Source organism: Diabrotica virgifera, chromosome 4 (assembly GCF_917563875.1).
Source record: "Diabrotica virgifera virgifera chromosome 4, PGI_DIABVI_V3a".
Taxonomy (NCBI): domain Eukaryota; kingdom Metazoa; phylum Arthropoda; class Insecta; order Coleoptera; family Chrysomelidae; genus Diabrotica; species Diabrotica virgifera.
In genome coordinates, this window is record NC_065446.1 from 247,258,932 (window position 1) to 247,275,290 (window position 16,359).

Here is a 16,359-nt window from a genome sequence, read left to right on the forward strand (position 1 = left end):
AAGTAAGGAGTTTAAAAGATTAGGTTTAACGTGCTTACATAGTACTTGGAATTAACTTTCAAACAGTTTTTAGATGAACCTAATATCTTAAACACGAACGGAGTTATTAAAAAAAAGCAATAACATTTTTTGGAAAAATTTTTAAAAGATAAATTTTGAAAAAATTTTGGAGCACAAATTTTAACGCTATCAACATGTTCGGGGGCTCATTTAATAGATATTTTTAAGTACTTCGACAAATGTTTAATAAGTTTATGTTATAAAATGCATAAATTTCCCGTTATTTCAGCTTAAAAACTTAAGAGTTTTTTACTCGCCGAAAAAAATATACATTCAATTACCTATAACTCACTTTTAGTTAACACTAAAAGGTTTTTGTAGTAAGGGGTTTATTTCATTTTTTTATTAGCTTCAATTTTAATAAGAATACCTTTTTTGTAAAAACTTATACTTTTTGAATTATTGATGAAAAATTGGTTAAAAACATGCATTTTTCTCAAGAAAAATTAAAATCTTTGATCTTTAATAACTCAAAAAGTTTTGATTTATTTTAATAACTTTATATAACAAATTTTGCTTGAAATTTGTCCCTCTATCGAATTATGGGGTTAGTTTTAATAGAATAATTTTCACCCCCGAGAAGGGGTGGCATCCACCCCCAGGGTAAAAGCGCAAGTTCGTATCATGTGACCTTTGTTCCTTGAGATATCCTCTAACCACTCACCAATTTTCATGCAAATCGATGGAGGTTCAACGAAATCGGAGGTAATAGCTCATATCCACCTTCAGTGACTCCACTATTATCCCAATCCTCGGTTTTAGTTTTAGTTTTCGGGCACCTATATACAGAGAGGAAATTTAAATAACTTTGTTTATAGTTGATTTTAATACCACAAGCCAGTCTTTAATATAATTTTTTTAATTGTTATGCGTTCAAAAGGAATAACAATTTTAATTAAAATAGCAACTCCAGAATAGCCGTCATCGCGATCTTCGCGTATAACATTATAACCTCTATAATTATAAACAACATCCCGTTTAAACCAAGTTTCACTTATTAAAGCTATGTCAATATCTTCGTTTATTAAAAAGTTAATAAGGCTGTTTTTGTTAGCAATAGCTGATCGAGCATTCCATTGTATTATTTTGAGTTTAGATGTGTTTGTCATTAGATGAGTTATTTTTAAAATATTTAAAATATTTTAGAACATTATTAATACCTTTAGCTGACATATTGATGTCAAGTGATTTTGCCTCTTCTAAACAATTAATATTTTGAATAAAACTTGAGAAATGAAGTACTAAGGAATCTACTAACTTATTTTTATCATTGTCTATATTAGAAAAACTTTCCTTGTTTAAGGGAGGTAAAGGTTGAGAAGGTCCAAATCTGAAAAGGGACGAGAGATATTGTAGGATCTTCTGAAGTTGGAGATGATACTTTTCTTTTTTTATTTGCACTATAATCAGTGCTTGATGTACTACATCTTGGTTGACTAATATTTTTTGTTTCTGTAGATGAGGCCTCAATGGCTTGAAATAAGGAGATGTACTAATTTCGGAGATGTTAGTTAATTTTGGAAATTATTTGTCTGAATTTGACAATATTTCAAATCTGCTATTAGAAATAAGACCAGAAAATGATGAGTTGCTTAAATTTTTAGCATCCGAATATAAAATTTTATGTTCAATCATGATATTTTTTTTATACTTTTTTGATGTTCGAAAAAAGGACAGTTTTTAGAGATCGATATATGCTTATCAGCTTTACATTGTATGCAATACTTATTTGTTTCATCACATGTATGTATATCACTTTTAATTTGTCCACATTGTATACAGTATTCCTGTGTAACTTTACATTGTCTGTAAATATATCCATATTTGAGGCATTTATATCATTGCGTCACTTCACCCAACAATTTTTCCACTTGAGGTCTTCTAAATATACCTTTTACAAAGGATCTTGTATTTTTTTTAATTAGATAATAACGTCGGAATGTTAAGAAAATTATAAATTATTTTTATTTTCCATTTTACGAAAAAAAATAATAGAATTAAAGTTATAGGCAATTTAATTTGCTAAAAATAATGTCTTATATAATTTTTTGTAGGGTTGCTAGTTTATGAAATACAGCGTGAAAATCTTTTGCACCACTTTTTAAAGATGGTGGCCGGGGTATAAGAATGACGACCCCAAAAATTTGAACTTAAGCTTATACTAACCCCCATAAATCAAAAAAATAAAATAGCGTCCTCTGGGAAATGCAACTCCAAATATAACTTTTCAATGGACTATAAACATTTTTTTACATTAAGTTAGATAATCGCTATTAAAAGATTCTGATATGCTTTTAAAATTTTTTGTCTTGAGTTGAAAAAATTTGATTAATTCATAACGAATCTCGGTTTACAATCTGCCACATAAAAATCTCAAGTATACCAGAAAATTGTGCTTATTATTTATAGCATGTCTGAAATATTTGGTTTAAGCATTGATTATTATTTACAGTTTAAATATTAGAGATTACATATCTTCGTATTGTTATTACTATTACTAGTGTCTAATTAGGTGCACTGGCGAAGCGTCCATGTAACCACTGTTGCCATTGGTAACAGTTAATAATCTTGCAAATAAATATTTTATGACTACTACGAAATAATTCCATTTACCTATATTTTTACCAATAGAAATATATTATTATATTATATGTTAATAGTACCTAATTCAGTAAATAGCCAACTACTCGTAGACACACGAAAATATTGGCGAGTTTGTGTGACTCAGTTGCACTTTATTATACTTTGTTACCAGTTTCATTTATGGTTACAATGGTTACATCCTCGCTGTCGCTCGGGACCGGCTAGTGTCTGAAGATATTGAAGGAGCGACGGCGTGAGTGCGCTGTGTATATCAGTAGCCCTGTTACCAAATTTGGATTTGGTTACTACAGTACCTATAAAAAGTGTGCGTGCAGTTAACCATGGATGAGTGTCGCTGCGTAATCGATCAACTACTTGAAAAGTTATTATCCTTGTATAATTTTAAATAAAAAATGAGATTATTGAAAATATAAGACCTATTTTAAACAATTTAAAAAATGAATCAAAAAAAGTAGTTCGATATTTTAAATTTAGTTGGTACAGTGAAAATCCTTGGTTATGTGGTTGCAAGAAAAATAGACTATATTGTTGGCCATGTCTTCTGGTTTCTACAGAAAAAATGGGTGGACCAGGTTCACGTTTTAAATAGTTTTAGAGTTTTAAAAAGGAGATATGACTCCGTTACCTACATATAAGATGTATGCCCAATTTGGTTCAGTTTGGCAAAACAAGAATTGAAAGTTCTCTTAACCAAGCTTTTAAAGCAAATATTGCTAAACATAATGAGTTTGTTAAAAAAATAGATAGGTATATCCTTAGCACACTTATAATAATAGGGGAGACCGGGTGTCCAATATCAAATATTCAGTATTCATATCCGAAATTGGACAGTATCATTTTATCACCCAGTAGATCGAATGCATTTATTTGTTATTAAACACACACACGTAATTAATTAAATTACATACACATTTGGTCAATTATCAATAATATAATTTAGACATCAGCCAAAAGTTGCTGACATAAGATAAACAATTTACCTTAATTAGATACACAAAATCACGCGGGGCCCGTGTTTACATTGACCCAATTTAAACTTATATAAAACTAAGATCTCTTGTCTAGAAATTAAATTATTATTAATTCATTAACGCGAGTGATTGTCTTCAACGCTCATCATTTAAGTCTCTACTCAAAGTACCCCGGGTCAACATCCATAGTGTAAGTCTCATCAATAAACTCTGCTACTATTATTTGGTGTTTCCGTCACAACTTAAAGACCATCTACACTGAGCCAACGAAGGGAAATTATTCACCGGGGCAAAACGAGGCTCGGAGCAGAACGGGAAATGCATCGGTGTGCATAACTTATAGTCGTCATAATATCGGCAATACCACCATTCGAACGAACGTGGGTTGATTCACTTTAGTCATTAGAAAGAAACTTCTAGTCATGTAGTGTGCTACTTTACAGACATAAAATCCGTTTTCTTTTGTTTTGTTAAAAATTTTGGTGATATTTATAAAAGTGCTATAAATAAGATGAGTAATCAAGTTTTACCACGTTTTTCATTCAAATACGAGTATGATAGATATGTTACTGGATTTTAACATTGCGTGCTGTGAACCGTTTTATATCTTTTACGTTAGAAATTACCAATTTTATTTGAAATGATGTCTGTTTGGGCAAAACGGTCGGGGCAAGACGTGATATTATCCCATCTTGCCCCGCTCTCCCAAATTGCCACTACTTTACAGCATTTAAACTTTTTAAGAAGAATCTGACTAAAACTGAAACTAATAAAAAAATCAAAGAAAACTAAAAAAGAAAACGAGATGGACACTGACTCATCAGAAGATGATAAAGATTGTGGTTGCATCTACTGTGGATACTTATATTTGCAGTCAACTAAAGGATGGGTAGTGTGTAGTGTCTGCCACGGATGGGCTCATAATACCTGGGCAGGTTTTGGGGATGAAGACGAAGGTGCTCATATTTATAGACTTTGCCAGCCTGACTAAAATACATTCCCATCTTGCCCCATAGCATTTCTCGTTTTGCCCCGTAACCGGGGCAAAATGGGAATTTCGCACTGATAAGTTAAGTTCTTTATAACCAAATAACTTAGCAATTTTAATTATAAATAACGTAAGTTATATGAAGTTTAATAACAAGTGATCCTGTCTGACTTTGTTATTTTTGAATACACAGTTTAGTTTTCTTTCAATGATTTTTCCTTTCTTAAGTATCCCGTGCTGCCCCGGTCTCCCTTACCGTATGTTTTTTGGTCAAAAAAGAATTAGCGTTTCGTGGTCATTTTGGGGCGACGGCTCTGACAATTGAGGCAATTACAGGGAATTGTTAACATTAATTGCCAAAAAAGATAAAAAATTTTGCCAACATCTAGAAACATCCACTGTTTTTTCGAGAGTTTCAAGTGATATACAAAATGATATTATTGAAGCTATATGTACTTATATACATTTAGCCATATCGTCATTTTGTTAAATAAGATTTTTTGCATCTGGTTTTGGTAACACTTTAGAAAAAGTCACGCGTCGCCACTGATTAGGCGTTTGTTTAGATGGTTTAAAATTGTTCATAAATCATGTATGATGCATTTTGTTTCACATTTTATATTCAGTTTAGATTCTATTTTAGTACAGAGAAATAAGATTTTTCTCGAGACACATCCCCCTCCTGTAGTCCAGAGAAATAAGATTTTTCTCGTGACACATCCCCCTCCAGGCCGAAACCAAATTTTTTGAGTTGTATGGACATCTATATTAATAACCTTTATGTTTCCTGCAGCCGATTATGATGATATATAGGGTGAGGCAGATAACTGGCCTATTAGAAATATCTCGAGAACTAAAGGCAACAGAATCATGAAAATTGGAATAAAGGGGTTTTGAAGGATGATCTATTAAATGAAAATATTTTCATCTCTTTGCAACTTCCGGTTATACCGGAAGTTGCTTATAACTTTGTTTTTTTAAATGGGACATCCTGTATATTTTTACATTTTTGGATTCTTTTCGATGTCTTCTTTCTTAAAATATGAGGTTTTGTAATATTATACAGGGTATTTTAAAAGATAATTACGTTTTTTTATTAATTTCATAGCAAAATTAACACCCTGTAGAATTGTAGTAGTTTGACATCTAAAACTCTACTTACGTTCAAATGATTTTTAATATACTCTACTATTGTTAAGAATCATTAGTATAGCTAAATTTTTAATTTTAGTATACAGGGTTGGTCGAAACTCGGAATGAGTATTTTCTGAGTTTTCTTAAATGGCACACCCTGTATTTTAGTACTGTAATGAAATGATATTTTATGGTACTTTTTTATTTCTTAAGCATTCCCTATACCTAACTGCTTTAATTTGTGCTTAATTTTTAATCGCACCAACAATCTTAACTAAGTAGGTATTTCGATATCTAAACCATTATTGGTAATTTTAAGGACCAGTCTGGATTAATATGTATTTATTTCTGAAAAATTATTTGGGATTGAGTATTTTCACGGCCAACCTAATAAAATTTTACGTATTTTTTGTTGCAATTAATGTTTAGCTTGAATCACCAATAACCCACAAACTAAAGCAGTTAGGTATAGGGAATGCTTAAGAAATAAAAAAGTACTATAAAATATCATTTCACTACAATACAAAAATACAGGGTGTTCCATTTAAGAAAACTCAGAAAATACTCATTCCGAGTTTCGACCAACCCTGTATACTAAAATTAAAAATTTAGCTATACTAATGATTCTTAACAATAGTAGAGTATATTAAAAATCATTTGAACGTAAGTAGAGTTTTAGATGTCAAACTACTACAATTCTACAGGGTGTGAATATTGCTACGAAATTAATAAAAAAACGTAATTATCTTTTAAAATACCCTGTATAATATTACAAAACCTTATATTTTAAGAAATAAGACATCGAAGAGAATCCAAAAATGTAAAAATATACAGGGTGTCCCATTTAAAAAAACGAAGTTATAAGCAACTTCCGGTATAACCGGAAGTTGCAAAGAGATGAAAATATTTTCATTTAATAGATCATCCTTCAAAACCCCTTTATTCCAATTTTCATGATTCTGTTGCCTTTAGTTCTTGAGATATTTCTAATAGGCCAGTTATCTGCCTCACCCTGTACATAGTTATAAACAAATAAAGGTCAAAAAACGGTAAATTTTCGCTTTTTTCGTCTATAACCAAAGAGTTAAGCATTTTAAACAAAGTTGAGAGTAAGAAACTCATAGATCGTCTAAAAAATTTCAATATGGCGCTCGCTGAATATGTCTATCCTTATTGGTTGCTTAGAAAATTGCAAAATAAATCATAAATTTTGAGTTTTTATAAATATTCATAACTTACGTAAAAATTAACTTAGAACCTTCTTATTACACGAATTGCTGAGACGTCTGGTGCTTAAGTCATACCCTAAATTTCAAAGCAATTGGTCAAATAGTTTAAAAGGTATTTAATTTGTTTATCCCAAATTCATTTTTTTTTTGCAACACTATAAGTCAGAAAATTATGAGGTTACAGTAAGACTTCTGACAGTTTATGGAAGAAGAACTGGTTCGTCCACATAAGTAGGAATAACAATTTTTAATTTTCTTGTTTTTGTAAAGAATATTTTAATTCATTTTCTTTTCAATATTATGGGACACCCCGTATATACGAGTAGGCCAATACCTAATTCAGTGAGTATGTATTAATTTTTATCATTATTTTCAAGTAAAAACCTTAAAGTTTTTTGTATGTAATTACCTGCCTACTCGCCTCATTTTAAAAAGACAATTCGCTAACCAACTCTCTTGGTTAACAGTCACTTACAATCATTCCGAAAAGTGTATAGAAACTCAATATAGTCCTCGCGAGTGATTTATACTTTATACTACTCAGCAATAGCAGTACGAAAAATAGCAGGCCTGCTCCAGCTTGTGCAACGAGAAATGACAAGGTAGGAAATATTTTTATTACAATTTACTTTAAGGTCTGGTTTTTCTACTGTTATTTTTTTTATTCTATTTTAAATTCACCCTATGCTAAACAGTCCACTAATAAAGCTCACTGAGTTAGTAATCTCCTCCAAGATGATTTATTGATCCGTTACGAGCCTGATAGATCCATTTTCTATATTTTTTTCTTGCATTTTTCATTTTTCTAAGAGGGTAATATAGTCGGGGAAAGTTTCTTTTAAACCTGAATTGTTTGATTTTATTGTCATACTTTGCTAATTTACAAAGATCAGAATCAAATTCAGGTTATTTAACCGCATTTCCTTTGACTTTATTTTTTGTTATTCTTTAACATAAGGCGATAAAATATTCTTTACAAAATTAAAATCACGTATCAATTAGTACATTGGTTTTTTGTTTGTGCCGATCGTTAGTGGTACCTATACCTCAGTTAATGTTGTTTTTTAAGTAAAAAAGGAACACATTAATGTAAAAGTAATTATTATTAAATTGTCAACGTCGGCCAATAGACAAATTTTGTTATAATAATTATTATACAGGTTGACTCTATTATAGATGAAACTGTGTGTTTATTTTACACAGTAATTTTTATTTAAAGGGTTTATGTTTTATAATTATTTTTTGTCTATAAATATTCAAATAGCAGAGGACATAGTTTTCTATTTTATTAGCACAAAGTTCGGTTGTATTTTATTAATTTTCGTGTGGTGAACCTATTTTATTTCCTAACGCTAATTTCATATTTTTCTAAATTTATTATTTCTACATTTAAATTTACAAAATGGCAGATAAAATTAAAAAATATCAATCTTTAAGACAAGTTGAAGTGCAACAAATGACTGAAATTCATGCTGTTGCTTTAAAGGTAGCTGCTGACGATAAGAATTTTTACCCGGTTTTGGAAGTTATGTATGAAGGATTGGAAAAAATTCGTGACAATTTTTATGATCTTCATAATAAAATAATTATGTTAGTTTCTGAGCAAGATAATGAGGACGCGCTATTTAAAGTCGAAGATGGTTGCCGTAGTAATTTTGACAAATTATATTATAAAATTAAATTAACATACGTGCAAGCCTTTAGAAAATCTTCAACATCAAGTCAGCAAACTACATCAACTTCACAGTCTCAAAATCCTTTATCTATAAATTATTTTAATTTACCGAAACCGGAATTGCCATCTTTCAGTGGAAAAATAACTGAATTTAGAAGTTTTATAGATCAGTTTGATGCTCGCGTTCATACTCTTACTTACTTACAACCAATTGACAAATTTAATTTGTTACTATCGTGTTTAAAGGGTGCAGCGCGCGATGCTGTGGATCATATTGACATCACAGCAAACAATTATCCAATTGCCTATGATCTGCTTTGTGAAAGGTTTAATAATGTTAGGGTAATCGCTGCCAATTTATGGAATAACCTTGAAAGTTCACCACAACTGACTTCAGAAGATCCAAAAGAACTACGCAAGTTGTTAGATACATTTTCGAAAAATGTGGCATCTCTAAATAAGCTAGGACTACCCACAGTACATTGGGATTTTATACTTGTTCAAATGATTTTAAAACGATTAACTGTTTCTTTAGTAACACGTTTTGAGCTTTTTCATAATAATTCAACCATCCCAAGCTATAAAAAACTGATTGATTTTTTAAATCAAAGTTGTCTCGCTTTAGATAATATTGATTTTCACACTAAACCAAAATCTAACTTTTCTAAAAAACCTAATTCTTCCAAATCTACATCATTGCTTGCTCAAACAGAACCTGAACCAAAATGTTCTATCTGTAAAACTAATGATACCCATGCCATTTATAAATGCTCCGTTTTTTTGGCAAAATCTCCTGTAGATCGATTTCAATTAATAAAAAAGAACAAGATGTGTATTAACTGTCTTGGATCACATCGTTCTAGCCTATGCAAATCTACATGGACTTGTCACTCGTGCCATAAAAAACATCATACACTCCTTTGCTTCTCCTCTTCTAAGAAAGAAGAGAATGTTCAAGATTCGGCGGCATCCACTTTAAATTCAACGACTGGATCATCCGTTTCTGTGTGTTTTTCTTCCGCTGATAAAAGTACTTTGCTTTCCACTGCATGTATTGAGGTGCTTGATTGTCACGGTAACTACCAACCTGTTAGGTGTCTGTTAGATTCGGGAAGCATGACGTCCTTCATCTGTCAAAAGACCCTTAGGCGTTTAGGTTTACGTCCCATGAAAACTTCAGCTAACATCCAAGGATTAGGTTCTATGCAGTCGACCACTAATTTAGGTGGGGTTACCATTTCTTTTAAACCAGTACGTAAATCTTCTCCTATTTTGACAACCGATGCGTTAGTCTTGACAAAAATATGTGAGGATCAGCCTTTATGTAATTTAGAAGTTAATACTTGGCCCCATATTGCTAATTTAAAGTTAGCAGATGATAACTTCTTTCGTAGAGGATCCATCGACATTCTTTTAGGAGCTGATGTATTCTCTACAATTCTTTTGGATGGACGTATTTACGGCAATCAAGATCAACCTGATGCAATTAATACTATATTTGGCTATGTGCTTATGGGAAAAGTAAATATTTCAAAGGCACCTACTCTTACTTCTTTATTTTGCCAAGTTGAAGATACGGTTTCTTTGGATCAGCAAATAAAGAAATTCTGGGAATTAGAAGCAGTCCCTGAAGTTTTTTGCTTAGCTCCTGATGACGCTAAAGTGGAAAATATGTTTATGAATACTTATAAGCGTGAACAATCAGGACGCTTTGTAGTAGATCTACCTTTTAAGGAAGAAAATCCTGTCTTTCCTAATATTAGATCACTTGCTCTTAGTAGGTTTTATTCATTAGAAAGAAGGCTTCAAAAATCTCCTGAACTTTATGACCAATACCGCACCTTTATGAAGGAATTTGTTGAGCTCGGTCACATGGAACCTGTCCCATTGAATAACTTCGATTCACCTTATGTTTACTATTTATCGCATCATTGTGTTTTAAGACCTGAAAGTCTAACAAGTAAATTAAGGGTCGTTTTTAATGGTTCCGGGCATCTTCCAAATCAACCCTCCCTCAATGACAAATTATTCACTGGTCCTAAGCTTCAGACTGACATCTGTACAATTTTGATTAATTTTCGATTGCATGGTTATGTAATTACGGCCGATATTTCTAAAATGTATAGGCAAATTTTAATTAATCCTACTCAAACAGATTATCAAAGAGTACTTTGGCGTTCTAATAATTCTGAACCTGTTCGAGATCTTCGTATCAACAGAGTTGTTTATGGTCTCTCTTGTTCTCCTTATCTTGCTATTAGATGTCTACATCAGTTGGCTAATGATGACGGGGATTCGTTTCCTCTAGCAGCCGAGGCACTTAAAACTGGAACCTACGTTGATGATATCATTTCTTCCTGTCCTAGTTTCGAAAATGCCTTAGCACTAAGAGACGAACTTATTGCCTTACTTGCCAAAGGAGGTTTTGAGTTGAAAAAATGGTCCAGTAATGTACCCGATTTATTGAAAGGATTAGCTGTATCAGATTTAGCAATAAAACCTCGTACATTTAATGATGATATTTCGTCCAAAACACTTAAAGTATTAGGGTTGGAATGGGACGCTTCTTCGGATACATTTGCTTTTAAAGTTCAAGTTTTAGACTCTTCTTGTACAAAACGTCATCTTTTGTCCAATTTAGCAAAAATATTTGATCCTCTTGGATTTTTATCTCCAATAACATTTCTAATTAAACACCTTATTCAAAGAATATGGACTCAAAAGATTGGTTGGGATGATGCTCCATCAAAAGAAATTATCCGTTTGTGGAAAAAATACATTGATGATGTAGCATATTTGAGTAAATTAAATTTACCTCGTCGTTTATTAATTGACGATATTTTACGCTTAGAAGTTCACTGTTTTGGTGACGCTAGCGAGAAAGGTTACTGCGCTGTCTTGTACTTTCGATGCTTATCACCTTCAGGCCAACCTTTTGTTTCTTTTGTTATAGCTAAATCTAAGGTCGCACCCATTAATAAGGGACTTACTATTCCCAGATTAGAATTGTCTGCTGCGGTTTTAGTGGCTCGACTAGTCTCCTTTGTTTCTTCTGTTATTAAAGATAAAGTAGAAATCAAGGAAATATACTGTTATTCTGATTCTGATGTTACATTACGTTGGTTACAATCTTCCCCTCATCAGTGGAAAACTTTTGTGAGCAATAGAGTAGCTTATGTGCAGGAACGAGTAACTTCTTCATGTTGGCGCTATGTTCCTTCTGAAGAAAATCCTGCTGACATTGGTTCAAGGGGTTGCTTACCCTCTGAGTTAATTAACTGTTCCAAATGGTGGGCGGGGCCAACCTTCTTACAATCTGATCCGCTAACGTTCTTTGAACTTAATTCAAAGGAGTCTACTAATGTAAATTTGGAAGTGCGGACTGTCGCATTGATTGCTGAAATTCCCAATAATTTTTTAGATATTTTATTGGATCGTCATTCGTCTTTAAATAGGTGTGTTCGATGTTTGTGTTACATTATTCGTTTTTTCCATTATGTAACCAAAAACCGATATGGTAATCTGGAAATAGGTTGTTTAAGTTTATTGGAGCAACATAACTCCTTACTGGTTTTTGTTAAACGAACACAGCAGATCTTTTTTAATACTTTAATAAATTTTATCCAAGATAAACAGCTGCTTCCAAAAAATTTAAGAAAGCTTTCACCTTTTATCGATGCAAAGGGAATTCTCCGTGTAGGTAGTCGCCTAGCTAATGCGCCCATTTCGTATGATCGCAAATTTCCGGCATTACTTCCTAACAGTTGTAAATTAACTGATATGATTATTGAATCTACTCATCTGCAATATCTACACGCCGGGCTTCAAACTGTTCAATACCTAATTTCTCAGCGTTTTTGGATTATATCTTCCAAACGAGCCGTTCGTAGAGTACTGTCTAAATGTATTAAATGTTTTAAGGTGAATCCTTTGTCCCCAGTTCCGTTAATGGGAAATCTACCGCTAGCTCGAATATCTCAACTAAAACCTTTCAGTAATGTTGGAGTTGATTTTGCGGGCCCTTTTCCTATAAGAGCTTCCAAACTTCGAAAGTCTCAAACTCTTAAAGCGTATTTGTCGCTTTTTATTTGTTTCTCAACAAAAGCTCTTCATTTAGAGCTCGTATCTGATTTATCCACTGACGCGTTTTTAGCTGCGTTTAAGCGATTTGTCAGTCGTAGAGGCCGATGTCAACATGTTTATAGTGACAATGGCACTAACTTTGTTGGAGCCAGAGCAGAACTTAACAGATTGGCATCACAAGCTGCTTCTCATGAATCTATTCAATGGCATCTCATTCCCCCTTCTTCTCCACACTTTGGAGGTTTATGGGAATCTAATATTAAGACGGTAAAGGGTCATTTAATTCGCACAATTGGAGAACAAGTACTAACTTTTGAAGAGTTATATACTATTTTTTCTCAAATTGAGGCCATCATGAATTCGAGGCCAATATGCCCGTTAAGTTCAGACCCAAACGATCTTAGTGCGTTAACTCCAGGACATTTTTTGACCATGGAGCCTTTGAGTGCTCCGCCCGAAGAAACGTTGCTCGATGTTCCGCACAATCGGTTGAATCGTTGGCAATTATTAAATAAGTTGCACCAACAGATTTGGGAACGGTGGTCTAAGGAGTACCTCCAAACTCTTCATCAAAGGGCTAAATGGAATTCTCCGTCTCCAAACGTCCAACTAGGTACCTTAGTGGTAATCCGCCAAAATAATATTCCCCCGCTACAATGGCCTTTGGGCCGTATAATTGAGGTTCATCCTGGATCTGATGGTATAGTTAGAGTGGCCACAGTGAAAACTAATAGTGGTATATATAAACGCTCTATAGTAAAATTATGTCCTTTGCCTTTTGAGCCGTAACAATACTGCGTATTGTGGTGGGCGGTTGTGGTTCGTCCACATAAGTAGGAATAACAATTTTTAATTTTCTTGTTTTTGTAAAGAATATTTTAATTCATTTTCTTTTCAATATTATGGGACACCCCGTATATACGAGTAGGCCAATACCTAATTCAGTGAGTATGTATTAATTTTTATCATTATTTTCAAGTAAAAACCTTAAAGTTTTTTGTATGTAATTACCTGCCTACTCGCCTCATTTTAAAAAGACAATTCGCCAACCAACTCTCTTGGTTAACAGTCACTTACAATCATTCCGAAAAGTGTATAGAAACTCAATATAGTCCTCGCGAGTGATTTATACTTTATACTACTCAGCAATAGCAGTACGAAAAATAGCAGGCCTGCTCCAGCTTGTGCAACGAGAAATGACAAGGTAGGAAATATTTTTATTACAATTTACTTTAAGGTCTGGTTTTTCTACTGTTATTTTTTTTATTCTATTTTAAATTCACCCTATGCTAAACAGTCCACTAATAAAGCTCACTGAGTTAGTAATCTCCTCCAAGATGATTTAAGAACATTTTTATACTATTGACCTAAGTAAAAGAGCTAGGAGAGTTCTGGCTATTTGGTGGAGGCGCCCCATGTTATTTCTTATGGGAAAACGAATAAAATCGCTAAGGTTCATTCTGCTCGTTTTTGTCTCGATTTGTAGTGGAGGCGAGACGGCTCGTAGGATCGTGAAGTGTGAGGTATGGTTGAAAACTGGAGGGGGTAGCGAATACAATAAAATAAAAAACAAACGCAAAGATGTTGCCAAAATGGCATTACTACATATCTCCGTTGTTATTGATCTGATTTTAATGATTAGAACGTTAAACGAAACAAGAGGGGTAATGAATATGTTGAGACAAAAAAAACACACATAGTCATCACCAAAACGGCACTATTTAGTATCTCCGTTGCTATTGATCTGATTTTAGTGTAAGAGAAATAGAATGCATGGAGATACGCCAATAGAAAAAAACAAACATGACAACAGTACCAAAACAGCACTATATCGTATCTTCATTGCTATTGGACCTATTTTAATGTGTCAAAAAAATGTGAGATTAGATTTCGTCTATTAGAGTTCTTTCGTTTTATCAAACAAACCGACTTCTCATGCCCGCCGGCTACAACTTGTAAGTATGTCCAAGCCATCTAGCACCTATATGTCAGCGTAAAAGACACTCCTTCAGCCTATTCTCTCTCTCTCTCTCTCTCTCTCTCTCTCTGTCGCTCAAAACAATTCATAAAAGATACAGCTGAAAACGATATACCGTGCAGCAGCCTATGAGGTATTACTAGAAATAGTATATGTCGAAGAACGTATACCATTCTTACAGTATGTCCAAACCAACAAATATCCTCAATATTATCTTCTCTGCTTGAGTACTACTATACATGGATCTCCCTCCAATCATACACCTGCTCTTTACAAAGAACCTATACCATTCTTACGGTGTGGTCAAACTAACAAACATCCACTATACAAGTCTTTTCTATAAATGGGTATTATTTTATAAAAATTACTGAATACAGATGTATTGTGAGTTGCATACAATATTTTATCTACAGAAAGTCAGGTAATATTATGAAAATCACCAAATACAAATGGTATTGTGAGTTGCATACTTTATTTTATCTACGGTAAGTCGGGTAATATTGTATTTTGTAGGTTGGTAGTGTACTTCCAGTCTCGGGTTAATAATGGAAACATACTGGTATGATGTATATGTTGACATAGAAAAGGCATTTAACATAGTGTAATAAGCAGTATTATTGAAATAAAAAATACATGTACTATATTTACCTATGACCATAAATTAATTTAGAGTGCATAGCTACAAAGACTGTTTGAAAAAATGGTAGCAACGAGAGTCAAGCAGTAACTAATGGTTAAAATAAGTATCTAAAAACGTTAATAAAATAATGTTACTAACTAAGCGACGGAATGTGTGTAAAGCGATGTATAAAAATGATGTAAGCATGCAATGAATGAAAGGTAGTCAATTCGGTCGAACATAAATTTGTTGAAAAAACAAAAATATGTTCTTAACAGCAGTCACCAACGTGAAGGTACGACTACATCGACCGCCATGTTAGTAAGGATGATGGTTAGTAGGAATGAATTATTTTACATTATATGATAATATGTTTAATAATAGCAATATACGTAACTTACGTACTAAGATCAGCTCATTATTATGTAACTTGGTTTAGTAGACATCTTTTTATTGATCTGTTTGACATCTTTTACGTATTCTAATTAATGTTAAAACATCGATACTTTGGTGTTAATTCATTCGGTACTATGTTCTGTAGTATTCAAAATGAATTATTGAGGGTAAATTTGTTCGATAACTCTAGGTTATCTAATCTTAAAACTAGATATTTTTCCGACTCCTGTTTTATGACAGGCTATCGAAGACTTAAAACTAAATCGGGGAAATTGACGTCAATAAGTGAAAACTGTAAAGGTCAAAAGGTCAACTCGTAAATAAGTTGTTATCAAACTACAGGTCAAAAAGATCAAGTTATAGATATTTATACATTGGTTTTTAATTGTTTGGTTATAGCTAATTTTAATAAAGCAAAAATCAGTATCAATCAATCATTCGATGAAGTAAGATGGAAAAAATTGAGTTGTTCAGAGGTCCAAGCGCATTCAGAAAAATTAAGCAGTTAAATGTAAATGACATACTTATTGATCAATGGATGACAAACACAAAAGTTACTTGCTATATCCTTTATGTCAGCGGAGTACAAGCATCATTTGTACTATTATCAAAACGTGACTTT

General features: G+C 32.7%; 1 protein-coding gene across 5 annotated transcripts in view; it reads right to left on the reverse strand.

Moving 5' to 3' along the window:
- Window positions 1–16,359, reverse strand: part of LOC114334058 (lutropin-choriogonadotropic hormone receptor-like) — a 223,094-nt gene that overhangs the window by 130,319 nt on the left and 76,416 nt on the right. The window lies entirely within an intron of this gene.